The sequence below is a fragment of the Canis aureus genome, chromosome 25 (genome assembly GCF_053574225.1).
Source record: "Canis aureus isolate CA01 chromosome 25, VMU_Caureus_v.1.0, whole genome shotgun sequence".
In the NCBI taxonomy this organism is placed as follows: domain Eukaryota; kingdom Metazoa; phylum Chordata; class Mammalia; order Carnivora; family Canidae; genus Canis; species Canis aureus.
The window spans coordinates 8,043,025-8,070,585 of record NC_135635.1 but is presented as its reverse complement, the minus strand read 5'-3'; the positions used below and the strand labels follow the sequence as shown (position 1 = coordinate 8,070,585).

Genomic DNA, 27,561 nt, shown 5'->3' with positions numbered 1-27,561 from the left:
GAGTCTCTTTTGCCTGTGAGTTGAGAGAGATGGGGCTCATGGGAGACTGTGGGTTCTGGCTTTCTGGATCCTTTGCAACCTTCATTTATCTTGGGTAGTTTTACATTCAACTATTCAGTAATGACAATGACTCATGAAGACTCACAAAGCAATCATAGCAAATTTCCTGAAATTTTCTTCTTTCAAAGCCGGTTAGTCAGTCAACAAACAATACCAGTGCCTGTCAAACACCGAGGTAGGCCCTGGAGACAGAGGCAACCAGTTGTGATTGCACAGGAGAATTGCTGTTTAGATGGGGTTATTTGGATGGTGGCAAGGGAGATGGAATGAGAGGAGACAGAATTTTCAGTTAGATTAAGAAAGATACATCTGAGGCTTGGGATTCCGCATCCAATTCCATAAGAAGGGACCAGCAGGACTCTGCGTGCTTTATCACTGATAGAGTATTCAGCTAGGGTCCTGTGGAAGGAGAATGAAAGCTGTGGGCAGAAAGGGATGAACAGCAGAAGGGGAAGCCCCACAAAAGAAGGAAAATAGAAGAAAATGTCCCTACAGCATGCTATGATTGCAGTTTTGCATTTTTATGAGATTATCAGTATACACAGGGAAGATATGTTTAAAAAAAGATTAATGATTGTTAGAGCAGGAAATGACTTCAGAGATTATTGGATTTAGAGATTCTCTAACTTTGACATGTATCAGAAGAGTCTCTTGGGGAGCCCATTAAAAAAAACAAAAGACAGATGCAGAGACCCTACTCTAGTGATCAAGATGCCTGTTCCCCAGGCAATTCCAAAACACACTGTGGCTTGAGAAGTACTTATTTATCCAGTTTTCTTATTTTACAGAAGAGGCAACTGGATCCTGAAGGGTTAACGTGCTTACCCAAGGTCATATCAATTCCTTCCCCAGTTTAATCTTTATTGGCTATACGCCCAGGTAAGAAAAAAATGCATCCACTTTGGGAAGTATCCAGAGATAATTTTTTCTTCTGTTTGTGTTAGAAAAGAGTAGAAATGTATAAGCAAATTAGAAAGAAATTACTACATATGGATTTGTGAGTATAGTTGAATAGATATCTTTTATGCAATAAAATTTTGTGATAGGTAAAACTATAATTTTACTTTCTCATTTTTGCCTACAATGTAAAAAGGTATTTATTTTATGAGCTAGTCCTCCCAGAGATGATATGGTGCTAGGCACAGTAAACTGAATTTTACCCCAACCCTAATACAGGTAGACAAGACATTATTTATTATTATTATTATTGACAAGGAAACAGAGAAGAAGCGTCATACCTTGGTAGCACAGTAAGATAAATTATTAGAATTATAAAGGAATTGGAAAGCTCCTGACACTCACATGTGTGCTGGGTGCTGGATTCATTAGCCTCATTGTTCATAAGACCTAGAGTCCAAGGTACTGCAAAGTTTGGATTGAGGCTCAATTTACCTGCATTCTACTCTTGCCTTTCTGGCAATGATTAACACTAGAGTTTAATGAAATAGAAGTTCATTTTTTTTTTTTTTTTTTTTTTTTTTAAGTGAGCCAGCTCTCCAGATGTTTGGAGCACTGGAAATTGCTTCTCTAGTGGTGAAGATATGGAGCCCAGCTGCCAGGGGAAACAGCCACTTCCTAATGTAACTGCTCAGAAATGCTGGAGGAGAAAATGTAAGAGAAGAAATTGCTTCCCTGTTTTATAAAAAGTCAATTGTGTTTTACAACAGTGTACCAGTACTCCAAATCATTTATCAACTTGAGTAACTGTGGTTGAATTTCACTGTTGGGTTTACTTGGGAATCACATTAATCTTTCTCTTCTATATAATGTGCCAGATTTCTTTGATGACAAGCAGTCCACAAAGCAACCTAAGTACAGTCTTGGGAAGGAAGTTTTAATCAGACTCAAACTTAACTCAGAGGCCATCTTGGCTCTTCCTGGTGTGGAGCCAGAAGAAATGCTCCTTCTGATCAAGTCAGGACAATTTGGTGATTTTTCTTTTCTCTGATTGTTTTAATTTTTGCGATTATCTTGGTATAAAGTACTAAAAAAATTAACCTTCAATTAAGATTGGAACTAAGCCAGAGTCATGTAATGGTGACTGAGCAAGGAAGCTTCCTTGGCTCATACATCAGCTACTTGAATTGTTCTGTTCTGCCCACCAGTGAAGCTACTGACCACTGCACATGTGTGTTTTTGTGCCCACAGGAATGCTAAGCTGTAATGTTCAGGCATAATTCCTATTTAGAGAAGAACCTCAGGGTTCCCTATTCTGGGCTCTGTTCTTTCAGAGATGATGTCAGCTGATCCCTTATCAGACTTCCTATAGTTTTATGGAGTGTTAAGCGAGTTTTATGTTTATATAAGTTGGTGGTATCCTTGTTAGTTTGCTGGACATTGGTTAGCATGTATTTGAGATTCAAAATGTCCACATAAAGTGTATTGAATAGAAAATCTCCTTCCTTCTCTTATTTTCCAGCCATCTAATTCCCAATTACTGTTCCCAGTTTCTCATATATTTCCAGACGTCTGTTACATATTTATAAACATATACAAACATTTGTTCATATTTTTTCATACAGATGATAAGTATATGTGTGTATATATATTCTCTTTTCATACAGATAGTGACATATTTTATATAGTCTTCTCAACTGTATCATTTTCCTCTTAGCTATATCTTGGAGATCTACGCATCGCAATGCATGACAATTCAGGCAGTTCAGACTGATTATCTCAATGTTGCATGGAAGGACATTTCGGTTACTTCCAATTTTTTGTTATTGCATAAAAAAGTGAATTTTCACCTGTGGGAATATATTTATGGATAAATATCCATGAATCAACTGCTGGTTCGAGTAACACATGTACTTTCAATTTTAGTGATTATTGCCAAATTGCCTTCCAAGAGGTTATGATAATTTATATTCCCTCCAGCGATGCAGCATTGTACCTGTTTCTGTAAATTATTGCCAACATAATATTCTCAAATATTTTGGTCTTTGCAAGTCTGATTGTTGAATGCTGGTCTCTCATTGTAATTTCAGTTTACATCTCTTTTATTTTGAATGTATTGTGCATTTTTAAACTATTTCTTCCAAATGATTTGTACGAGCTCTTTATTCATGGGCAAAATTAGTTCTTAGTCTGTGATACAAAGTAAAATTTCTTTTGATCTTGCTCATGGTATTCTGAAATATGCAGAAATTTAAAAAATTTTATGGAGTTGAGTCCATCAATCATTGCTTTTGTAGCTTCTCGGTTTTATGGCAAAATTTAAAAAGGCCTTATTCACCTTGCAGTTATTAAAATATTCTCCAACCTTTCCCCTCCTCATTCTTTTATGGTTTACTTTTTCATTTAAATCTTGATCTATCTGGAATTTTTTGTAGGTGTCTGGTGTGAGATAGGAATCCAATTTTCTCTCCAAGAGAGTTGTGGGGGCCTTTTGCATACTTTCTGAGTTTTATATTTTGGGCATCCCTAAGCTAGGTAGAGTATGGCTGCAGCGGGGGAGAAGATGTGACCCTGCCTTGTGGAGCTACACTGGGCTCTGAAGAGCATAAGGTAGTGTGCCATCCCATTGCCGGTGTGTTTGCAATCAAGACATGGGAGGGCTCTGGAAGGAATGTTGACTTTTATGGGAAGAAGAGAATATTGACTCACTGGAGCAGAGGGAGCTGGAGTGAGAGGTTATGAGGGTGGCAGTGTAAGTAGAGAAGACAAACATTTTAGATAAAGAGAAACAAGGGCTGTTGTTGCCATTGGGAATGGAATTACTTTCAATATTTTGTATTCCTATTATATCACTACAGTGTGATGGAGGAGGTTTTAAAAGTCTGATTTAGGACAACTCTGAACAGGTTTTGGAAGGTGTAAAATAACAGAAAAAAAATATATTGGTCTCTGCCCTCATTCCTGGTACAGAGCTTCTAAAACCTTTGTAATTTCCTAAGTGAGACGAGTGCTAGGAGCATCTCTTGTCCTAATTGTTGGGGAACAGGTACAGGTTCAGGGGGAACGGTGTGCCCAGAGAGGACATGGAAGCTCAGTGCCTTTCCCACATACTTGGCCTTATACATCTCTTTCATCTGGACGTTCATCTGTAGGCTTTATCATCTCCCTTTGTAATAAACAAGTAAACATAAGTAAACTGTTTTCCTGAGTTCTGTGAGTCACTCTAGAGAATTAATTGAACCCGAAGAGGGGGTTGTGGGAACCTCACATTTATAGTCAATCGATCAGAAGCACAGGTGGTGACAACATGGACTTATGAGTGTCATCTGAAGTGAGAGACAATCTAGTGAGACTGCGTCCTTATATTGTGGGATCTGATGCTACCTCCTGGCAGATCTCGCCAGAATTGAGTTAAATTGTAGGGCACCCAGCTGGCAATGGAGAACATGCCCTTGATGTGGATAAAACCTCCCACACATTTGGTGACCAGAAGTGAAGTGTGTCATGTGGGTAGTAAAGGAGATAGATAGACAGGAGAGAAACACACAGTAGGGAAGAACTGTTTTTTTTTCCTACTCAGGAGGTAGACTGAACTGAATTTTTAGCATATGAAGGGCTTAAGTATATCTAACTTCAAATAAACTCTGTAATAGTAGCATCATCCTATGCACCTCTGAGCGCAGGATTGGTAACTTTCAGTGAACACATACGGTACTCTTAGTTGGATACAAAAAAAGTCCAACTTTAATTTTCATTTTTATGTACCTGAGGGCCTCTTATGTCCTGCAGAAATGACTACATTTATTACATTTTTCTTCTGCTCTTAGCTAGATGTTTGTTTCTTTAGGCTTTTAGTGTTCACAGGAGAGATGAGGTCAGGTTCTTACTACTAAAGGTCTGATGTGTTAAATGGCTCAATTAGATTAAGAGATTGTCCAGGCATTTCCAGGAAGTTTGCTGACTGGTGTCGCTAAAAGTTCACAGGCTCCAGCTTTCCCCGGGGCCCTCCATGCTGCCCTCTGGTCCTGCTTGCTGCTGGCAGCTCTGTCTTTCATTTTCACCTGGTCAGAGCGTGCTTCTGTCAACATTTTGTATTTCTACTCTTTATTGTGCTGTGATGGAGGGAAGTTCTGGCTTTCTGATTTAGGACAACTGTGAACAGGGTTTTTGAGGATTTGTGTACGTTGGAAAGTAGATAAAGCCTTGTTGTTTATTTTCCAAAAACGCCTTTTCCACATCTTTTCTGCTCTCCATTCAAAACACGAAGAGGCTCCTTCTGCTTCCCAGAGGAAGAAGAGACCACTGGAGAGGAGCCCCTGCAATGTCCTGCTTCCAGTGAGTCCCTTTCCTCCCTTCTTCCTTGTCAGCTGGGAGGAGCTCTCTGTCCATCTCTCCCCTGGGTTTCATCACCTCTTGTCTGCTCCGGAAGTCTGTTCCTTTCCTCACCCTTGCTCTTTATATCAGCCTCTCTATTCACATCAATATGGAATTGCTCAGAAGATCCTATTTTGAAAGTAAATAAATAAGCAGAGACTCTGCTTTGACTGCACCTATCTCCTCCCACTCACAGCTGAAGCTTCTGGAAGTTGTTTACAGTCACCTGCCACTTGCCCTTCAGCCTTCAGTGGTAGGTTCTGAACTTATAACCTCACTGAATTGACCCTTGCCAAAGTCAGCAGTGACTTCCTTAATGCTAAAATTACTGAAATTTTCTAGTCTTTTTTTTCCCCTCAAATTTGGGCCACTCTGTCATTTACCATTCCCTCCTTTCTGACATATCTTCCTTCTAGAGGCTATCCCTGGCTGCTCAGTGGTCTTCAAGACTCTTCCTCCTTTGCCCATTTCCCGGTGCCGGATTTTCTCTCAGTTCTCCCCAAGTTCCTCATCTTGTCCCATTGTAGGAGAGCCAGCCACATCCAGCGCTTTAAAAGCAATGGACCCATTCTTAAGATCATAGTATCTCCAGTCTATGAGATTCACATTTGACTCTTAATTCCATCCCTTTTAAGTTTGGTCATCTGGGCAGGTCACTTAACTCCCATAACCTTAGTTTCCTCTTCTTTAAAAAAGCATAATAATTCCTACCTCACAGGGGTGTAGTCGGGAGTAAATTAAATCAAATAAACTCTATAAAACATTTCATTTATTGATTGATTCGACAAACATCTTCAGCCCATACTATACAGATACTACACAGAAGCTTTTTTTTTTAATAACTATGATATATGATAAAAAATACAATTTATAATACCAACTAGGACATACATACATATAAACAAATTCTCCTAAGGAATTCTCACTCTGTGTTTAATGTGATATGTTTTGTTATCTTCTATTTCACTAATACTGGTTATAATCCACTGAACATCTCAGTTCATGAATGAAACACGGCCTGTGGTTTGAAAAACATTCTTCTAGGTTCTGCATGAAACTTTTTTTTCCAGAGCTGAACTTGTCCATTAGAATTTTCCACAGTGGGACGCCTGGGTGGCTCAGCAGTTGAGCATCTGCCTTTGACTCAGGGCATGATCCTGGGGTCCTGGGATCAAGTCCTACATCGGGCTTCCTGCTTGGAGCCTGCTTCTCCCTCTGCCTGTGTCTCTGCCTCTCTGTGTCTCTCATGAATAAATAAATAAAATCTTAAAAAAAAAAGAATTTTCCACAGTGATGGAAATGTTCTAGATCTTTGCTGTCTAATGTTAGCCACTAGCCACATGTAGTTCTTAAACCTGTGTGATGTGGCTAGGACAACTGATGAATTGAATTTTAAAATCTTATATAATTAAAAAAATTTAAATGTGCAAAGCCACATTTGGCTAGTGGCTATGGTACTGGATAGCACAGTTCTAGAGTGTGGGTGACAAGAAAAGAACAAATGAATAAAAGAACAAGGTGATTTCTCATAGTGATAAGGGCAGTGAAGATGCTGTATAGAATAGGGTGGTTCATGGTGATTTTGCTTAAGTCAGAGCTGTCCCTACTTGAGCCATTATCTTATACTTAAAAAGCTGGCTTCCATTTGTTTTGTTTTTAGATTTTATTTATTTATTCATGAGAAACACACAGAGAGAGAGAGAGAGAGGGGCAGAGACACAGGCAGAAGGAGAAGCAGGCTCCATGCAGGGAGCCCGACGCAGGACTTGATCCTGGATCTCCAGGATCACACCCTGGGCTGAAGGCGGCGCTAAACCGCTGAGCCACCGGGGCTGCCCTTCCATTTGTGGGACCTATAAAAAAGCTTAAGACTAAGTTATTTTTTTCAATTTGGTTGGATAGATCTCAAAAAGATCTGAAAGCAAGCTTTCTTGGGGCTGCTGACCCATTGCTGCAGCAGTGGGCTCCTGTGTACTGGAGTTGACCTGCTCTGGCCTAGGGCATGTGCGTTCTCTTTGCAATCATTAATCCCTCTGGGGAGTGGCCTTGTTTTTTGTACTTCAGGAACTACCACACTGAGTTGTCATCCTGGGGTTTACATTAACACCGCAGCTTGGTGGAAATTCACAGAGGCTATTATTGTTTCAGGGCCGTTTGGGGATTTGTAGCCCAATTATTTGAGTGACTTTGGAGCCTTTCATTATGCTGTTTTGGCCTATGTCTGTCATCTTGATGGTGGGTTGAAGAGTTAAGTAGAGTGTCTTCCTCTTATAAAACTCCAGGCACTCATCAGATTTCATCTTGCTTATTCTTCGTTGCTTCCGTCTTCAGCAAGAAAGTGGCAATTGTTGGCTTTGTTCTAGCAAGAAGGACAATGGGGGCCAGAGAGGTTAATTGGCTTACCTCAGCAAAACATCCAGGTTAGAGTAGCTCAACAGCATGGAATTATTTCTGAGTCAGTGTTCCATCTTACTGGAACTAAATCCTTTATCTTTAAGGATCCACACGTTTGCACATGTATTCATTCATTCATTCATTCATTCATTCACATTATTTATGGAGATCCTACTAAATGCCATGCACTGTGGATATAGTAGGGAATAAAACGTGCTGTCAAGAAACGGACGTTCTAATTGAAGAGGGAGAACAGACAAAAAATATAAATGAAAATTTCATGCATATGTTTACAAGTTTCTAGAAATGTTGACTCTTTTTGACTCATTCTTTACATCGTGCTTTCCTTCATTAACATGCCTCATATCTGTGGCATCAGGTTATCCATTTAAACTCGTCTCTACTTGATTTCCATGACTGTGTCGCTGCATGGGTTCAAGCCAATTCAGCCGTTCCCATCGCTTCCTTTTAATTCGCAGATTCTAGCCAGTTTCTCCTCTCTCTAGTTTACATTCATCCAGCTTCTCAGTTTAGCTCTTATCCTAAACCTAGGTTATATTATCCCTGTTCTCCTCAAAAGTCATTCCGTGGCCCCTGTTGCCCCCAGGTCCAAGTTTATTATCTTCAGTGTGACCATCAGTTTATCAGTATTGGGATGTTCATTTCTTGTTCAGCATATTGCTTGTTATTGTAGCACTGGGCTTATTTGTTTTTGCAGCTGATAACTCTTACCACCTATAACCAGTCATGTGAAGAAGGTTAGGAACATGCAGTCCAGCCGATTCCTGATGGAACTGTTTAGAAGTCCAGCATGAGCTGTGCTAACTACTAATGTGTGTGAGATGCTGTGTCCAAGAGCCAGTATGGTGTTTCCATAGCCTCCTGGTAGAGCTTATTGACCCAAAGCTCTGGAAGTCACTCAGCTGGGTATATTTTTGTTGGATTCAATTGCATAGAAGGGACAGAAGGGGAGGCCTGAGCTCTAAAAGGCACATAAAGTCCAAACTAGCCACAGACTACCTTAACCTGTTAATGACATGCTGGAGGGAATAGGCATTCTGTACTCATGGATAAGCATCATTTCATTAAAATGTAAATGGAAATTTCTGGAAAGAAGGAAACATCCATTTGGTGTGGGATTTATCCTAACCCTAAATTCTGTGTCGTTGATAGGCAACAGGTTGCTGTGGGGTGAAACACTGAATAACCAGAAGGCTAAGAAATGGAGGAACTGTATGGTTAGTTTTGGAGTTGAATCTGTACACCTGTAATTCAGTGGTTCCAATCTAGTGGTCAGCACCCAGCCAGCATTCTGTCTGTAAGCATTTGCTGTCACATGGCATGTTTTTGATGAAATATTTTCTGACCCAGGCCTACTAAGGATTCCTCAAATGGATGATAGTTTTTCCGAGTGGTTTTCTTAATTTTTTTTTTAAGTAAACTCTGTGCCCACGGTGGGGCTTGAACCCAGTGCCCTGAGATCAAGAGTCATATGCTCTACCAACTGAGCCAACCAGGTATCCCTAGAGGTTTTCTGGTCTGCTAGATAATAGAAAGAAAATTTAATAAAAAACTATTTTGTTCTATCATTTCTCATTGAAGAAAATAAAATTTTTGAAGCTGTTGTCAGTGATGCCAAAGGACGTAAATGAAATTCCTTTCTACCAATTTTAAGAATAACGCTAGAAATTGTTCTATGTCTTATTTTGCAAAATAAAGAGTAGCTTTTAAAGATAAGATAGAGTAGCTCCGTGTTTTCCATATTCAATTTTAAGGTAGAGTATAATTTTTAATGTCTGTGCTACAAGTGAATTATGATTTTCTACAATATTTTAAGCAAAGTATATGTTTAGCTGACAACCTTCTATTGTACAAACAATGCTATTATGACAATAACAGAAATCAAGCAAGCAAAAAAGAGAGGAAAAAAAATATCTGTAATCTTGCCATTCTAAAAACCAGCTGTTTTAATGTTTCCTTCCAGTTACTGTCAATATGTTATCTCATTTTCATATAGTTACAATCTTTGCATAGACACAACTTTACAATCAGGTTTTTTTTTTTTTTTTCGCTTCTAATGTTACATAAGCCTTTTTTCCCAGTCACTTTGCATTTTGAAACCCTAATGTGTTTTATAATAGAATTGCAAGGCAATAATGGATTTCTCCAAAAAGGTTCACTAAGTTCTGGAATCAAAGGGTTTTCAGTGCTATTTTCCACATTACCATATTGTGGTTAATCGTACTTTTACTGTTGCAACTAAGACAACAGTTTCTGCCAGGAGCCAAAAGGAGCTCCTAGGATAAACAACCCTAGGAGATCAAGACATATCTGTGAACACTAAGAAGACTTTGATTCTCCTCCCTTGTTCTATAAAGAGCACAGTCTCTTAGAGTTTACCCTCAAGGCATTGAAACTCGTTTTCTGGAAGGGAACACACCTAGGGCCTTGTGGTTTGCCATCTTTCCTAGGGACTCAATAAAAGAAAGGCCGTTGATAATAGTATACATTCTAGTGACAATACAGAATCTGTTGTTCACTGTGTCATTCCAAAGCTCCCAAGCTGTTCATCCAAGAGAGAGAACATTTTGTTAGTAGAAGCAAAGGGAGGCATTAAAGGATTTGCATGCTGTAGTAAAAGCAATCTATTGGGAGTTGTAGGGATCCTTCATCTGCTTTTCTCATATTTGTCCAGGGTTGTGTAGGAGTTTCTCAGGGGGTTAGTATCAACCCATTATCAGACACCAAGAGAATTATTCAGAAACCATTCCCTAGAATAAAATGTGAGCCAACTTAGTGGTCCTCCTTGGAAAAGACCTTGGGGAAAGGTGACATGGTGGGAGGGGAGGATGCAGAACCATGTGGCCTGCCTCATGAGCCCAAAGGTCACAGTTCATGGTTAGAAGACAGGAGAATGTCACATCCAGGTAGACATCTGTGTGTATATCTACAACGGAGAATTTAGATGGGCTAAAGGGAGCAAGGAGGTTGGCTCTCTCTCAGTGTTTTTCATTTGGCACATGAGATGACCTTCAAGAGCTTCTGTCCTGTACTTGCCACTGATGAGCCCAATGTAGCTGGGACTTAATATGCTAATATGCATAAGCCTTGTTAATGATTATGAGATTGTCATCATTGTCATCATCATCTTCATTAACCTCAACTGTGCATGACCAAATGTCCTGGGTCAGTGAGGGCCACACAAATATGAATTTTATCCCAGACTCATCTGATTTCTAAAAAAATACATATTGCCAATAATAATTTGCTGGTATTCACAAAAAAACAAAACACTGCTAATCTAGCCCCTGCAAAAGCAGGGATGTAATTCCTAAGTGGCAAAATATTGGGTTTTTCCATAGAAGACAAGCTGGGTATGCTAACTATTGCATACTCTTGCCACAGCTAGGCTGCTCCTGTTTGCTTGTTTATTCATTTATTTATTGGACAAATATTGGTTGAGCGTCTATTCTGTGCCAGTGACTAGGCTGTATGTGTGAGCAAAGGAGGTAAAGTCCTAGTCTCAAGTAGCCTTCAAACTGGTGAAGAAGACAGACATAATCTAAAAATCTTGTAGTAAATGCAAAAATTTTTAAAGATTTATGTAATTGAGAGAGAGAGTGTGTGTAAGCAGGGGGAGGGAAAAAGGGAGAGAGAATCTCAAGCAGGCTCCCCATTGAGTGTGGAGCCTGATGTGGGGCTTGATCTCAGGACCCTGAGATGACAACCTAGGCCCAAGTCAAGAGTCAGCCGCTTAACTGACTGAGCCACTCATGCTCCCCAATAAATATAAAAATCTGTGATAGAAAGAAGGAGGCTCAGAGTGTAGGCTGAGGGCAGTGACCTTGTCAGGGAAGGCTTCTCCAGGAAGTGGTGATTGACTCAAGGTGGTAAAGAAGATTTAAAAATAGCTGACATTTGCTAAGTGGTTATTATGTGCTGGGCCCAGATTTCAGTGCTTTCAATGAATTTTGTGTGAGGTATGGACTCCGTCACACACAGGTGAGAAAATTCAGTGTGGAGACAGTAAGCACCTTGAGCAGAGGAGCAGAGGTGAGCAGAGCACGGGTGAGCAGAGGAGTGGGCTTGGAATTCAGTGTGATGGTAGAGCTGGTCCTAACCATTCTGCAGACTATTTCCCATACTGCCTGAAATAGAGGTTAACCAGGTGAAAAGAATGGAGGGAAGCAGGTACTAGGCAGGGGGAACAGCATGTACAGAGCACAGAAGTGGGGGGCCCAGTGAGTTAAGCGTCTGCCTTCAGCTCAGTTCATGATCCCAGGGTTCTGGAGTTGAGTCTCCTCTACCATTCCTCCCTGCTCATGATCTCTCTCTCTCTCAAATAAATAAATAAAATCTTTAAAAAAAAAAAAAAAAGGTGTTAGGAAGAGAAAGTAAAGAGAGGGCATGAGGGCTGGGTAGGGTCAGAGGTGAGACAGGGGGTAGTGGGCAGGGTCCGGACAGTCACGTCAGACTCTGACCCTGATGAAGAGGAAGCCACATGAGGTGGGTGTGATCAGACCTGAGTTATGAAGAGGTCAGTCTAGATGCAAGATGGAGCTTTGAAGGGGGCAAAGGCAGATTTCAGGAGATGAATTCAAACTTTGGAGTGTGAGGGTTTGAGAGCAGTAGAAGTGCTTTCTGACTTGGGTGATTAGGTGGATGATGATACTGTTTGTTGAGAAGGGAGCGGGAGAGGACTGTTTTTGGGAGAAAAGTTCATGAATTTGATGTGGGCAGGTTGAGTCTGAGGTGCCTTTCTGACACTCAGGTGGACTTGTCCAGTAGATCATTTTATGTAAAGATCAAGAGCTCAGGAAGAGTTTAATTAGGTCAGGAGGTGGAAATTTGTGAGTCGTCCCAAGGAGAGGTGGCGATGATGGCCACAGGTGTGGGCTAGATGATCTAGGGAGAGAGCCTTTGTATTCTCGCCTCCTCTCCCATGCTTTCTTCTCTTGAATTTGCTTTGGAGGTGTATGTGCCCTCTTCCTTGCCGTGCTAACCCTCTCTGCAAACCTTAGTCCCTTGTCCCCGCCCCCATCAGTCCTTCCCTCTTCATTTACATCTTTATTGTTTTGAAGCTGGAGGCAGACACTCAACCACTCAACCAGGTGCCCTACATCTTCCGCTTTATATCCCTCCATCACACTTCCTAAAGTCCACTTCCTTGCTGTCCACTGCTCACCCTTTCCTGTCTTGAGTGCTGACTTCTCTGTTGTTGGCTCCACTAAAGTTTCTCTTTTAGATGCAGCCAGTGACCTCCTCAGCACTAGATCCACTGGCTCATGTCATCTCAGTCTACAACTCCTGACTTCTCCTTAGCATCTGACTGTTGACACCTCCTCATTAAAACATTCCCCTTCCTTGGTACTGCACTATCTTGACCCTCAACTTTTTTCTCATGTCTCCTATCTTCTTCACGAGCTTCTCTTTCTACTTCTACCCTATAGATATAAATACCCTCCAGGAATCTGTTCATCTTCCTCTTTCTATACCTGCCCTTGCTACCTCAGCTATCTTGCTCAATGCTGTGACCTTAATAGCCACTCTCTTGTGGACAGCACCAAAATGTATCTTGTTTGCCAGCACCTGTGTACCCTACATCTGAATGTCCAACTGCTGCCGGAACACCTCCCTCCATATCCTGTCAGCGTCCTGATCTCAAACGTTTTCTTTTCAAGCAAGTCAGTGTCCTACACTGTCTATTTTGGTTGAGTCTTTCTCCTTTTCATTCTCTTTAATCCTTTCCTGTGCTCCCGTATTCAGAGCCCCGTTGCCTGTAGCCTGGTGGACCTTTGCTGTTGCCTCTGAACCTGTCTTTCTTCCTCACTTCTTGCTCTGAACGAATGCATTGCATTTGCTCTAAGTGAATTCTGTATTTAACCCATCATTGTCACTCCTCAGCCCCAAATATTTAATAATCCTGTTGTCACAGAATTACGTACTGACCCTTAACTTCATTTTAAGGACCGCCTTGACATGGTCCTGGTATAGCCTGCCATCTTCATCTCCTACCACCTCCTGACACCTAACTTCTTAGCTGAGTACGTCAGCCTCTCCTCCAGGCTGTGTGACACTTGAAGACAGACATCTATGCCTCAGAATCTCTGTATCACCTATACTGCATGCCTGGAACACAGTGGGTACTTACTAAAGTCTTGTCATGAGCATGAAAACGGATTTGCTAATTCCTATAAATGTCTGCTGCTTCCCTATCCTTGCCTTGGTGTATAGTGTGCTTCTTCTTGGCAGGACTTCTTTTTGTCTTAAGCAGTGCATGATATACGTAATAGTGCCATTTAAAGTTGTGCATTATATATATATTTGCTATCATTTTACCCATTTACTAAAAATCTACCCAGCTTCAGGACTCCTTTTCAATGCCACTTCCTTCACAAAACCATTTCTTAGCCCTTTGATTTAAGAACCATCCCCTTTTGGAAACTTCAAAATATCTTTTTGGGAGATGGGGCTGTGTCTTGCTCAGATTTAAAATGCCTCACAAAGCATCTAAAATGATGCCTTGCCTCCAGTAGGTTCTCAACATTTGTGGACCTGACTCAGGTGAAATGATGTGTCTGGCTGTCACTATCTTCTATCATAAGTGAAAAAACAAGTCAAAGATTTAAAGCTGTGTTTATTCTGCTTCAATAGCTAGAAGGAAAGCAATAATGCTTCTCCCATAGAACCATCAAAAGAAGCAATGTAACCATATATACCACGATGAGTAGCTGCCTCTGCCACTCAGTTTGGGATTAAATAAAATTAAGGTATTATGATGGTATGAATATTACGCAAACACAGGCATGTTTCTTGTGGAGCTTATCTCTGTGTGATCTTTTGTCCCCAACCCACTGGCTCTGTTGGATTCTAGTTGCCAACCAAGCTCAGGGCAAGCACATCAAACATATCACAGCCTTATTTCTACCACACGGGTTGGGAAGCAAATTATGTTCAATTACATTTTGTTTTCAGAATCCTGTATTTGTGATTTGACATTGATCCACTCAGTCAGTTAATGGAGTTATAATTCTCAAATCCACTTAATTATCTCATGGACTTAAGATGTTTAGGATTTTGTAGGATCTTTCTCTCTAGGACATGATCCATCCTCCTTCCCCTTGTGAAAACTAAACTGAGAAATGGCCAAAATTGTAGGATGAAAAAATAGCCCTGATGAAAGTGTTCTGGACAGCTCTCCCAAAGCAGCCACTGAATTACCGGAAAAACATTTATGGGGAGAAACCACAGGGTATGGGAAGCAGGGTCTAATTCACTCATCAGTAAGCCCATTGTTCCTATCTGGAAATTTTATTTTTCCATGGAAATCCTGTAAAAGGGCTAAAGCATTCAGAGAACCACTTCCATTCCATCGGGGGTCCCAGACAGTGAGTTGGGCCAGTAAGTGAGAGGAAAGCATTTTGTTCTTGGAGGGGTGGAGCCAAGCACTGGGAGGGGCTGGTCGAGTCCAGGCAGGTGTATAATTGCCAGTAGGTCCCTCCTAAACTGAGTTGGGAGTTTGTTTGTGAATCAGGAGATCCAAGTGTGAGGACCATCAACTCTTAGTAGGAAGCAAATTATTTTTTTGGTCCCAGGATATCCATTTGTAAAATGAGCACAATAATCCCTGGGCCCCGTCTACTTCACAAAGTTGTTACATTGATCAAGTCAGATATGAGAGAGAGGAAGAGAGAGCGAGAGAGAGAGAGAAAGCTAAAGTTGTTATCGAAGTATTTTGAAATGCTGAGAATGTCATGGAAATAAAACATGCTTTTAGGCTTTCATTTCATTTTGAACGAGGCAATACCATTTTCTATTTATTAAGGTCCTCCTTGAATTAATGAGACATTCAAATGCTCTGAGCCCTCAGGGCAGAAGGCGTGTGGACACGTGAACTGACAGCCTGTCTTCTGTAGATTGCAATAGTGGTGAAGAGAGGCCCAATTCCAAGATGTTCTTCTTGGGTTTGAAGTCTTTGCCTAAACATGATTATGCAATGTTTTGAGAGTCAGTTCCAAGATCTCTTGAATTGCTTATGAGACATTTTGTTTATTAAGTAAATTTTTGAAATCTACCAGGTTTTAGTGACTCATGGATTCATGCAAACGTATATATGACACTCGGAATTATAGATTTAGAGGGGAGAGAGCTCATCTAATTCACCCTCTGTTTTACAAGAAAGGAAGCTGGGTGCCAGCAAGTCTAAGTGACTTGCCTGGAGCTATAGGACGTGTCCATGGGAAAGCTGGAGTTAAAACCCAAACCTTTAAGCTTGCCAGCTCAGTGTTTTCTCTTTTGAATACATTTTCCATGCACATTCTCATGACATATTCTATTTTCATGGTCAACGCTAAATCCTTGAAAGAAAGCAAGAATGATTTTTTCCTATGATTTCAAGATAAGAGAAATATTTTATAAGACACTGTGCTTTTAAGGATGAATGCTTCTCTGTAAAATTTCTTGATCATAAAGTGCTCTTTCAAAACATTTAATCATTACAATAATTCAGGTGAAAATTGTTATTAACACCAGATATGGAAACTACCAAGTAGGAGGAAGCGGCTTGGCCAAAGTTCCTAAAAAATCAAAACTGGGATTCGAGAAAGCTTGGGTTTTCAATTCCATTCCTGGAAGTTGCTTTTTTTTTTTTTTTTTTTTTTTAAGGCTACTCAGGAGTTGCTATCTAAGTGTTTTTAAGTATGAGTGGCGATTAGTCATGGAGATGAGACTCATCCTGCCCCCACCTGTGTTTGGGTCTTAGCCAAAGTGAGGCCCCAACCCAATGTATACCAAAATGTTGACATCCATGCCAATGTGACATGCCAATCCACAGTGGATTGAGTTTTCCAGGTCATTAACAAAACCACATTTAGTTGGGAAAGGCCTGCCTGAAGTATCAATAATAGTGGTAATGATAAGAATAAAAAAATAAAAAGAGTTAACATTGATCACATACTTTTTGTTTCTGGGTTCTGTTCTAGGTAGTTTACAAGTAGTAACCAATTTGATTTTTCCCAGTAAGGCTGAGAAGTAGGCACCATTATTATCTTAATTTTACAGATGATGAAACTGTGGCACAGAGAGGTTAAGTAACTTGCTCCCGGTGACACAGCTAGCAATTGGCCAATTTGTACAATTCACATTTTAAGAGTCACCTGCTCTTCTGACTGAGCCAGCCGGGTGCTCCCAAAATGTTTGCAATTTTTATATAATAACCCTCGCTGTTTTATTCTTTGTTTTTGGGCTTCAGTTTCTGTGCTCTCAAACAAATGGGTTGAACCAGTTGATCTTGAGAGTTTGTGCTAGTTCTCCACAACTAGCAGCCCTCTCTCCCATTTACATCCTACCTTAAGCTCTGTGGATCTAAGGCTGTCTCGTCATAGCCTTTTCTACCCTTTCCTGCTCCACCTTAGCCTAATTCCAGGGATAAGCAAAAGCCACATATCATTATCATTTTTATTTATATATAAACATCAGGTGTGCTAACCCTTCAAAACATTGTAACTGGGGAAAAACAGGGAAGGAAATAACTACTCCCTCTCTCCTCCCTCCCACTTATTTCTTAAAATATTCATTTTTGGACCCTTTTCTCAGAGGTAATACGAAATCCTTTACAGAGGAATATGAAGCCTAAAGTTCTTTCCCTTGCCCCAACATGTTTATACAAACAAAATTAGGTGGAAATGAATAGGAGGGCAACCTGAAATGGGGAAATAGTAAGGTGATGTCACCAATAAACATCAAGGCTTGCGAACAAGCCTTTGTAGAAGAGATAAGGCTCGCCGATTGTGTGATGCTGGTAAAGTGTGTTCTAGGGGCACTGGATTATTTGACATTAGGGTCTTTTTCATCAGCTGCTGCAGGGCCATCCTCTTAGCTACCCCAGACATTCTCTCCATCTGTCATTTGAGGTGCCCAGCAGTGAGTTCAACAGTACACCTTGCTGCAGCTTGGAACTGAATCATCACAGATTATAACTTTCTTGACTTGGAATCAGTGAGCTTTAAATAACAATTATATATACTGAAATGCATACTGTTTTACATGTTGAATTTTATGAGATGACTTTACCAAGGCTTGAAATAAACCCAAGTCAAGTTCAAACCATATAGAGTAGATTATGCTGAAAGAAATAGAAGTAATTGTTTACATGGGGATCTGACGTTCCAACCAGAAGGGGTTAAATCCCTGCTCGAGTTGATACATTTTCTTCCTTATGAATTAAGCACTGAAGTATGTCCACTTCATCATTTTCCTCACACACCTAGCTCTTCCTTTATTATGCCTTGTCTCCACTTGCCTACAGACAGATCTCTCCATATTTTGCTTCTGACTCTAAATAACCATGATCGCTCATGATGAGAGAGCATTGGCTAATGAGATGGCTCTGAGATGTTGAGAAAGTTCTGTTTTGTTTATAAAGACGTGGCTGTCTCTTTTATAATGTAACTTTTATCTTCCGACAGAGAGCATGGATCTCACACCTTTTTTTTTTTTTTTTGTTCAGTGGTTGATGGTTATTATTTGAGGATGTAATTCTTCCGTCATGGAGAACTGGGTTGAATGTGAGGACATGGGCCTGGGGGACAGGTGGACGTTTCTCTCTGCTACTCTGTGTCTCCCACAACCTTCTCACAGAGTGGGGTGAACTGTCTCCTGGAGGAGAGAAAGGTGTCTCCTTACAGCATATAATTAACTCATGATTGTGGCAAATGCAGGGGTTGATAAACACCTCTGTGCCAGTGTTAACTTCATTTTCTTCTTTATGGGATTTTGGGACTCAGAACTGGCTTCTGTCAAGTAGGAAGGTGTGTGAGTGTGTGTTGAGTTTGGCACAGGCTACTTCCTCTAGCAACAGAGGGCCTGTTAAGTGAGGGTCATGATGACCTTAACCTGGGTTCTAGTTCAGTCAGCAACCCAGAAGCAAAGGGAATTACTTAATGTATCGCCACTCTGCTCCACTGTATTTACAACTAGAGGAAAACAAATCCTGCCATATGGACAAGCATTCTATCAAGGATGTAGCACAAATGTAAACAAGGTGTCCTTTTAAATCAATATTTGCAAGGAAGAGGACAGGGTGTTCATTCTTGGTATCATTATGTTACAGAAGGCTTCATAAATTAGTGAAAACATTGAATTTGCTACATATTTATACACAAAGTGCTATGAAGCATAAGGGGAAGAAAGCAGGCATGGATTTTAATAAAATCAAATTCATACATGCTCTAATAGGCAAAAAAGTTTTGTACTTACATTGATCATGGATGAAGTTGTCTGCCCAGTTTCTCATGGGGAAAAAGCAGCTTTGAATATTTCATTGGAAAGTAAAATTGTGCCTTTATTGGATTTCCTTCAGATGAAACCGGATAGATGAATAATATATATGTCTCATGCCAATGAAAGTCCTTGTGATTTGTACAGCTGTGACTGAGAGGAGCCAGTTGACACTTGAAGGCAAGGAAGTTGGAAAACGATAGAAGAAATGAGTGGAAAATCCCACAACTCAAAAATCCCACTGCTCTCTCAAGGACAAGATTGTTACTTGAGAAGGCTCTGTTGAATTTTTGGCATTCTTGCATTATCTCGCTTTGAAGATGGAATGTAAATCATGGTGTTCAGTCAGTATCACTGCTCTCTGAAGGAGGCTCGAATTGCTGGGACTTTTTGGTAACATCAATTTCCCAAAATTTAAGTAAATAGTTAATGTTTCAAAAGTTTTGGACATTAATGATCTGTCTTAGTGGAGAGAGCAAGCCTCATTTTGGGGAAGTCTATGGTAAGTTTCCTTTCCATAGGACTATAGTTAACCCAGAGAGACACCCATGTTTATCTACAAAGACTTCGATGAATTTTGGCCACTTGTAGGTTTGACTGCTCATTCTATGGAGTTTTTTTTTTTTTTTTAAGATTTTATTTATTTATTAATGAGAGACACACACACACACAGAGAGAGGCAGAGACACAGACAGAGGGAGAAGCAGGCTCCATGCAGGGAACCTAACATGGGACTCAGTCCTGGGTCTCCAGGATCATGCCCTGGGCTGAAGGCAGGGCTAAACTGCTGGGCCACTGGGGCTGCCCTCAGCCTATGGAGTATTGTTAAAAGTTCATTTGGTATGGAAGTCATGAGGGCTGCCCCCGGGTGGGCTTGGTGGACCCTGGACAAATGTGGGGAGCTGGTGGTAAAGATGTTCCTCGCGTCCTTCCCTGTGTGCAGAACAATTTCACCGATCAGTTGGGCACCACTGCTAACAGGCAAAACCTTTGAGTTTAAAGTTACTTTCATTATTTTCTGCTGTCTAGTATAATTTGATAAACTTCTAAGAGTCTGAAGCATTTTTGAACCCAAACCTAAATTATCAAAGAAACCATGTAAAAAAACTTAGCCTCTTCTTACTTGCATATTCATTAAAAAGAAATAGAAGATTGTGTGTGGGGTGAGTGGGGTAGGGTGGCAGGGAAGTGTTTGGTTTTAAAATAAAATACTCACTCAGACATCTGGAATTTGAATTTCTCTTCTTCAACTAATTATAGCTTTTGTGTGTGATGCAGAAAGGTCAGCTTTAAGGACACTCAAAAGATCATTTAGCAGAAGCAGCATGAAGTACAAATAGCAACACATATAGTAGAATTATAAATTAATAGAGACTCATTATTCCTTCAGAATTTACAGACCTTTCTTATTGTCTTATCATTGTGCTTTTCAATGCCAGCTTTAAATTATAAAACCCAGTTTGCTGTAATATTTTCAATATAGAAAGGATTCTGAGAAAGGAGTCAGTATTCAAAATATGCCTGGTCATTGCTAGAAGAAACTGATGAAATACACCATAGTCTTTTCACTTAGGACCAGATTACATGTTAAGGAAGACATAAGAAGGATTGGCCCTCTGACATGAGAGATTTTTTTTTATTTTATTTTATTTATTTATTCATGAGAGACGCATAGAGGCAGAGACACAGGCAGAGGGAGAAGTAGGCTCCATGCAGGGAGCCGGACGTGGGACTCAATCCAGGGTCTCCAGGATCACGCCCTGTGCTGAAGGCAGTGCTAAACCCCTGAGCCACTTGGGCTGCCCAACATGAGAGATTCTGTAGAACTTTCAGGCCATGTTCTTCTTTTAGGGTTGCATTAGATTCCAAAACATGGGCTCTGAGTAGAGCATTAAAGTGAAGCTTCAGGATATAAGGTAGTTGCCTTTAAAAATGATTGAGAAAGATTTTCTTAAAAATGTCTTTTTAAAATTTAGACTTTTAACAAGATACAATTGAATTATTTTCCTTTTATCTAATAAGGCATTCTGTAACTCATGGAATGATGTGCCTTTAATAATAATATCACCACTGAGAAACCTGAGCCAATAAGGAAAATATAGTCCTCATAGATTTTTGTAACTTTGCTGCTGCATAAGTTAGAAAGGTTCTTTTAGGGAGAAGTCACAGACAGTAACTTTAAAAAGAGAGAATTCACTTAAACGATTCTGAACATTCTCATAAGCCCTAAGTAGGAGTTGAACAGGTGGGCTTGGTGAGTTGAAGATGAGGTACCATGGACATTTAGAAGTCATGTCAAATGGACTCAGTTCTAGGGACATTAGATAAGCACCAGATTTCTATTCTTAAGAGAAAGAGTCTTGTTGGGCCAGTGTGGGTTAGGCTACCTTGGATGTAGGAGCTGGGGTGAGAGGGGCAGGATTACAGTGCAGACCTGTCTCAGAGGCCATCGAGGGCAGGGCCCCGAGAGGGACAGTGTGGGTTACTGCACCCATGAGAGGTGTTGAATTTAGAAATTACAGTTTCTAAAGTTTTATGTGACACACACATACACACACAGATACACACACAGGTAATCAAAATTCAGGTGGTTTCTTATACACTCCATAGCTATAGTTTGCACGATTGTAGGAGAAATTATTGCAATACCAGGTCATTAGTTTCAAGGAACAGTGTCTTCATAGCTCAATCCTCTTGTCATATGCTTACCACAAGGTCATTGAAATAGAAATGAGATGATTGAGAAATAGTATATAATACATATGTAGTAAGTAAACATGTAAACTAAAATGCAGGGGAAAGTAGGAAATGAAGGAATGTGGAGTTGGTGGAAAAGACAGACAGAAGGCAATGAAAGAATATTTCAGCCAGTGTGCAAAATCCCAGAGGCAATGAAGGGCAATTTCTACTTGGAGAACTGCAATTCGAACCATATTTATTGGGGTGCCTGGGTGGTTCAGTCAGTTAAGCTGGGGACTCTTAATCTCAGCTCAGATCTTGATCTCAGGGGTGAGTTCAGGTCCTGCATTAAAAAAAAAAAGAATCCTATTTATTGTGGCAAATAATATAGGGAGTTATCATGTGAAGCTAGAGCAATCAGCAGAAGTGACGTAATGAAAAATATGGTGAGTTACGTTAAGGACTATTTTGATGATAATGAGGTCTTATTAAAGTGTTTGAAATGGGGGATACATGATCATAGTTTTGAAATTTTTTTAAAGATTTTATTTGTTTATTCATGAGAGACACAGAGAGATGAAGGCAGAGACACAGGTGGAGGGATTCCCCTCCCCCTGCAGGAAGCCTGATGCGGGACTCGATCCTGGGACCCCAGGGTCATGACCTGAGCCCAAGGCAGGTGCTAAGCCACTGAGCCGCCCAGGGATCCCATATATTTTTGAATTATCAAAACTGCTGTGGCAACTGGACTAGGGCCATAGTGGGGATACTAGTTAGAAGAATAACAGGAATCTGAGAGAGAGCAAGCAGTGGAGCAGTGGACCGAACCAAAGCGGTGCTGGTGGTCATGGAAGGAAGTGATGGAGACAAGAAATCAACAGGCTGTGTTTGGCAGGAAATGAGGGGTGAATAAGTGGAGGTGAGGATGGAACAAGGCTCTAGTGTGGGCAGCCCGGTGGATGACAGGGCTGATCACTGAGATGGGGTAGGGCAGGCTGAGATAGAAAAAGTAGTTCCACTTATGGCATAGTGTACTTTAAATGCTTCTGTTACAGCCAAGTAGAGGTGTCCAGTAGTTATTACAGGTCTGGTGATGGGGAAAAGAATCTGGGGGTAGAGATACACATTGCGAGACTGGACCGGAACGCATTGAGACAAGTGTTAAAGCGAGCCATTGTTTCTCTCAGTTCTGATGGCACCCCTACAATGGTGACGCTGTAAAGATGCAAGGTCTTCATAGTCTCTTTAGGGGAAGGGTGTGGGGAACTTCTGAGACTGGCACTTTGAGAACGCTCATTGGTAAGGTGGAAGAAAACATAAACCAGCAAGGGAAATGGTTTTTTGCAAGGCTAATTTCTCTTTCCTTACAGAGTACCGAGTGTACTCAAATGAGTTATTATGAGTAAAAAAAAAAAATACCTCTAGTGCATGGTCTCTATCTCCGTGCGTGGAACCTGAGTTAATTATCTAAACTTGGGACTTCTCCTCACAGCGCTGGATCAGACACAGCTGGAGTGCTGATGAGGTGGCTTATATAGGTTGGTGTCCTGTGCTACCTCACAGACTCCCTGATGTCAGAGATTATATTTTATCTTCATCTCTTAGATTCAGTTCCTTGACTAGGGCCTACCAGGTGGCAGGTGCTCAGTAAATAGTCATTGATTATATCAAGGTTCTTTTTCAGAAGAACACCCTCATATTCCAGGAATTCCTTTTTGTGCCCTCCAGTCACTTCTCAGAATTTCTTAGAGTGGAGTGAGGATGTCCAGTGGGGTAGATGGGAGGTAAAGTCTGAATCTTCGTGAAGCTTATATTTCTTTGGCATGGAGTGTTTCGAAGTTCTCTGGCACGTGAGACCCTAGAATTACTGAATGCCTCTGAAATTGTACCCACAAGTCTTAACCCTCAATTTTTGTTTGATATCTTCTTTATGATAAACTAATTTTGAAACTTGTTAAAGGTTACAGCTGAGGGAGAAAATAGAATTGACAGCTATGTCTGTTAGTATTCTTCTTTTGCAAGTAATAGAATATTGAACCCAAAGTAGCTTAAGCAAAGCAAAAATATGGCTTCAGGCCTGGCTTTCAATAGGGGCCAAGATGAGTCCACCGAGAGTTGCTTATGTCCATTTTGGTACCATTACTCCAGGTTAATTTCTTTCTCACGCAGTAGATTTTGGTTCTACTTCCTTGGAATTGATTCTTCCATGATGGCAAGGTAGTTACCAAGAAATATAAAGTCTTTCCAAGCTGAGATCCTGCAGGAAAAAAAAAAGGCACTGTTGTGGCATCCCCTGAAGTTTCATTGGCTCTGATTGGGTCATTTGATCATTCAGAAACCTATAATTATAATCCAGAGAATAGGAAATACTGACTAGCTTAGACCTGGTCTTCTATGATGTATATGGGCTTGCTTGGAAGGCTGCGTTGTTTACCCAGGGGAAATCTGGTAATCTGGTTTCAGTTATTTGAAGAAGAATGGCAAATACAGTTGAGGGCATGTGCTCTACCTTTTTGTCCCACTGCATCCAGGGCAGATGATAATCGATCATGGTACATTTTTTCCTACTGTATTGGACATGGTTTTGGCAACCTTGTCAATACACTGCTGTACTCAGCCATTAGCAATTCATCAGAGTTGGCAAGCAAGATGAACATTAGATTTGATGCAGAAATTACCTGATACTTCTTCGACAAAGCCATGCTTTTCTTCATCAGTAAATCAAGGCAGAAGCAGACTGGAAGCGTTCTATAACAAGGTTCGAATTGATCACTGATGAATGTTTTTAATTGCCCCTCCCCTTCCTTTTTGTTTTTCTCTGTATGTGTTCATTTATTAATAAGGAATATTTTGTTTATAGGTTCTGAGAAACACTCTGGTCATTAGTTGTGGAATAATAATAAATTTGTTCTTTTCAGGGTGGACATTAAAAGCATTGGAAAACATTCTGTGATTTCAGTGGGCACAACATGGCCAAAATAATTATGTATTTTTCCTACAAGAAAAAAATGCAAAACATAAACAGATGAAATCAGACTCAAACAGATGGGTTTCCTTCTGGGGCCCAGTGGTCAGTATTTCAGGAATTCTGAACCTGAACCCTGACTTTGTGTCACAGTTACCCAAACCACTCATGTGACCACAGGAATCCCAGGAGGCCCTTGCCTTCCTGTGCCATCATTCCAAATGCTTCTAGCACTGGCTCACTTAGGCCAGAAATTCCAGAACTACACATTTATTTTTGTGAATTTTAAAGCTTTTCTTTCTTTGTCTCCTCTTAAAATGCCCTTAGGAGGACCCCTGAAGAACAGACCATTAAGTTCTACTGGCTATTTACAACTCTTATAGCTGGGGTGTTGGATTGTGCTTTGAAGGTAGGTTTTATTATATGGGAAGTGGGAAAAGCACTGGGGGATGGAGCAGGTGCCAAAAAGGGATAAAAGTATCTATAAAGAGGAGGCTGAGAAAGCCACAGGCAAATGTTACTTCTCACTTTATTACGGGGTCTTAGAAGGAGCCTTTATGATGCAATTTGAGAGCCTCCAAATTTCAGTGTGTTCATTCTGTCCATCCATCCCACATTAATTTCACAGACATTCATTGAGTACTGTGTCCAAGGCACGGAAGGGAATAAAGATGTAATTTCTGACTAAGGAATCTTAATCACCTAATTGTATAAGGTGGAGAAATAGTAAAGTTGCATTGTCTGACATAGTGTTTCAAAAGTTTTCAAGGCCACGATCCTAAAGTTACTCTATGATTATTTGTACTCTCTAGTCTAGAAAAGTATGTTATTTTCTCAATCACAAAATGTACTTTCTCAAAAATTCTTTGGTGATTTAGCAAGTAAGCCACCATGATAATGCAGAGACATTTCACTTTGTCTATAGTGTATTTATACTGTTGTCTTTACTACCCTCTTTCCCTTCTCTTTCCACTTCTACGCATCTCTCCAATGCCCTGTTCTCTTTCCTCGCCCTTCTCCTCTCTGCTACCTTTTCTCTTCTTTCTTCTCGCAACCCTCCCTCTGCCCACACATAATCTCTTCTCTTTTCCACTTTAACCTATTTTCTTCTCTGTTCCTCCTCTCTCTCCTTCTTCTCTCTCTTTACCTCTCTTTTCCTTTCTCCCTCCCTCAGTTTTGCTTCTTTTGTAGTTTGACCTCATTTCGTGCAGTGCACACAGACATCCCTGTGTGGAAAAGGAGGGGTTTGACCATAGATAACTCTATGTTGACACCAGCTTTGGCCTTGACCCTATAGGAAGAAGATATCTCCACTCTTCTAGCAATCATCTATAAGTTACTTCAGTTTGTCCAGCTTGGGTTGTATCTACATTCCTGGATTCAGTGTCCTAGGCCAAAGGGATGAATACCATGATGTAGTGCATCTGGACTGTGGCCTCACTCTGAGGCCAGGGCCACACTTACTGGGATTGGCAGTTCCACCAAGGCTAAGGGGAGGTAAGGAGAGTGGTTCCCCCAAAAAAGTGGGAGTGTAATTATCAGGAGAAATTGGGGGAAGGGATTCTGAGTAGGAAAAAGCAAAATCAAACCAAACCAGAGTAAATGGCAATATCTACCATTTGTCTAGAACACAATTATTTTTACATCATACATTATACATAAGAAATACCTTTGAATCCTAAGCAACTTTTTCAGGATAAAATTCACTAAAGATAAGCTAAAGCCCGTGAATATTTGTTTTCACACAGCCTTGATAAATTGACCTTGAATTCGTCATTGTCTTCTAGTGAAGGGAGTAGCTAACATGTTATTTAAGAGCCAGGGGCTAAATCATCACTCTGGTATAAAGAACAGGATTGTACAGTACCATAAAAGATCAGTTTGTGAAAGCTGTCACAAAGCATTTAGAGACCAGAGACAAAATAATGAAAGGGTCAGTTCAATTCAATTTGACAAATATTTATTGAATATATATTTGATGCCTGGATCACCAGGTTAAATTACAACTCTACCAGGAAGAAAATAATAAAATGATTAGTTGATATACGTTTGAAAAGGTAGGGATATGCTAATATATCTTCAGCATTAAGTTCAGATAAGCTAAATGTATGTTCAGATTCAGGGTGGTGCTGGAAAGCAGGGGAGTGACCCCGCCAGGGCGGATAAGCTCTGCATACCTCACTGCCTGGAGGAGGCGGTGCTGTTGCCCTGGGGCCACCATTATACAAGCTTCCTCCTAACCTTTCAGAAGTGACAGGGTAATAATACCTTCCACCTTCCTAGGGCCATTCAGCCAACAGAGTGCTTTCACTGTCTTACTTGATTCAGCCTGAGCGCTCTGTAGGATTGGCCAGGAGAATCAGCATCATCCCCAGTGAGCAAAGGAGGTCCCGGGAAGTGAAGGGATCCACCCAGTGTCACACAGGTCCTCAGGGAGCTAAGACTCAAGGTAAGTTTTTCTGAATGCGAGATAGGCAAGTGCCCCCACTGCATCACTGCAACAGTCTCTTCAGTAGAGGTGGGAGGAAGGGCCAACTCCCCGGTGCCCTTCTGCCTTGACCTGCACTGGATTGGTCTGCCCAGGTCTCTCCTTCACTGGCTCCTGATCTTCCCTGGCTTCCAAGTGCAGGTATCTTTCAAGGCAGTGGAGCCCAAAATTCATGAGTCATCACAATTCCCTTGGGGAACTTCAATATTCCTTCTAACACCCCCTGACATACAAGCACACCCACGGCATCCTGGTCCCAACCCATTCTTGATTTCTGTTAACATTTTGACATTGTTGCAGGTTAGGGTATGTTTCTGAGATACAGTTAGAATTGCAGAAGTTTACTGAGGAGTGATCTCCATGAAAGGAAAAGAAGGGGAGGTGGAATCAGGCACAGGGAGCCATCGCCCTGCACGCTGACCTGGTA

At 40.8% G+C, this 27,561-nt stretch overlaps 2 long non-coding RNA genes across 4 annotated transcripts in view; one reads left to right on the top strand and one right to left on the bottom strand.

Moving 5' to 3' along the window:
• LOC144296944 (uncharacterized) overlaps nucleotides 1-19,349 on the bottom strand; it is a 31,513-nt gene extending 12,164 nt beyond the window's left edge. Inside the window, exon 1 of the long non-coding RNA XR_013363894.1 lies at nucleotides 18,982-19,349. This is a non-coding gene — a long non-coding RNA (uncharacterized LOC144296944). The remainder of the gene's footprint in view (nucleotides 1-18,981) is intronic.
• LOC144296942 (uncharacterized) overlaps nucleotides 1-27,561 on the top strand; it is a 51,029-nt gene that overhangs the window by 8,821 nt on the left and 14,647 nt on the right. For all 3 annotated transcript variants that reach the window (XR_013363883.1, XR_013363882.1, XR_013363884.1), the window contains 5 exons: nucleotides 849-939; nucleotides 1,545-1,671; nucleotides 24,974-25,055; nucleotides 25,944-26,143; nucleotides 26,930-27,095. This is a non-coding gene — a long non-coding RNA (uncharacterized LOC144296942). The remainder of the gene's footprint in view (nucleotides 1-848; nucleotides 940-1,544; nucleotides 1,672-24,973; nucleotides 25,056-25,943; nucleotides 26,144-26,929; nucleotides 27,096-27,561) is intronic.